The 755-nt window shown below is 66.5% G+C and overlaps 1 protein-coding gene and 1 long non-coding RNA gene across 28 annotated transcripts in view; one reads left to right on the top strand and one right to left on the bottom strand.

The window, feature by feature from the left end:
* The window catches only part of ATE1 (arginyltransferase 1), a 52,568-nt gene extending 51,819 nt beyond the window's left edge, over window positions 1-749 (bottom strand). For 24 of the 26 annotated variants that reach the window (XR_002827344.1, XM_023747997.1, XM_023748008.1 and 21 more), the window contains exon 1: window positions 695-749. The gene's annotated coding sequence lies outside the window, so the exon portion shown is untranslated. The remainder of the gene's footprint in view (window positions 1-694) is intronic. The other 2 variants (XM_023748010.1, XM_023747999.1) reach the window with 2 other exon arrangements.
* Window positions 318-755, top strand: part of LOC102422763 — a 9,698-nt gene continuing 9,260 nt past the window's right edge. Inside the window, exon 1 of one of the 2 annotated variants that reach the window (XR_330837.3) lies at window positions 318-561. This is a non-coding gene — a long non-coding RNA (uncharacterized LOC102422763). Of the gene's footprint in view, window positions 568-755 lie in introns of both variants that reach the window. The other variant, XR_330838.3, reaches the window with a different exon arrangement.

The following is a 755-nucleotide window of genomic DNA, read 5'->3' as shown; positions in this document are numbered from 1 at the left end:
GTGTATTAGAGTTACGACTAGGTTGCTCTGCACCAATATCTCGTTACAGCCAATAAAGACGGAATAACTGATATCAGGTGGTGGAGATAGTGAGTGATATCTGGTGGTGAGAGCTTCTTTTTTCTAGTGCTCTGCTTGATTGTCTCATTTCCATTGTAAATGCTTGAATTAAAATTCATCGTCCTAGATGGCCTCCTATCAGGTTGGTCGACTGCCACCTCACGAGCCCCTTAGTTGCGGTGACTCCCTGCCTCGCCGCCCGTCCCACATTGCACACCGCCGCCGGGACACCCTCAGCTCCCCCTCCCCCTCAGCCCGCCGCCCCACAAAGCACCGCGCCGCCCGGAAGCCTCAGGCCCACCCCCCCTCAGCCCGCCGCCGCCCCACAATGCACCGCGCCGCCCGGACGCCTCAGGCCCGCTCCCCCTCAGCCCGCCGCCGCCCCACAAGGCACCGCGCCGCCCGCAGGCGAAGGCGCTGACGTCGCCCGCGCCATCTTGGCCCCGGGCGGGCAGTCATCGGCTGCTGCTGCCCCTTCCCGGACCGGGGCCGCCATCTTCGGTGAGGGTGAGGCAGGGACGGAGCGAGGGGAGACGGTCTGGGGAGAAGCGAGCGGGAAGGGGACGCGGGAGTGGGAGCGGCGGTGCGCTCCCCGCGCGGGGCTGGCCGGGCGGGACGCGAGGCGGACACTCACCGCAGGACGCCTTGCCCGCAACGGAGTCGCAGTAGCCGCAGTGGTAGCCGGCCCTGAGCCC

This window comes from Myotis lucifugus, unplaced genomic scaffold, assembly GCF_000147115.1.
Source record: "Myotis lucifugus unplaced genomic scaffold, Myoluc2.0 scaffold_1089, whole genome shotgun sequence".
NCBI classification, from domain to species: Eukaryota; Metazoa; Chordata; class Mammalia; order Chiroptera; family Vespertilionidae; genus Myotis; species Myotis lucifugus.
Note: the sequence above shows the minus strand (reverse complement) of the source record. Positions and strands in the feature narration are given on the sequence as shown.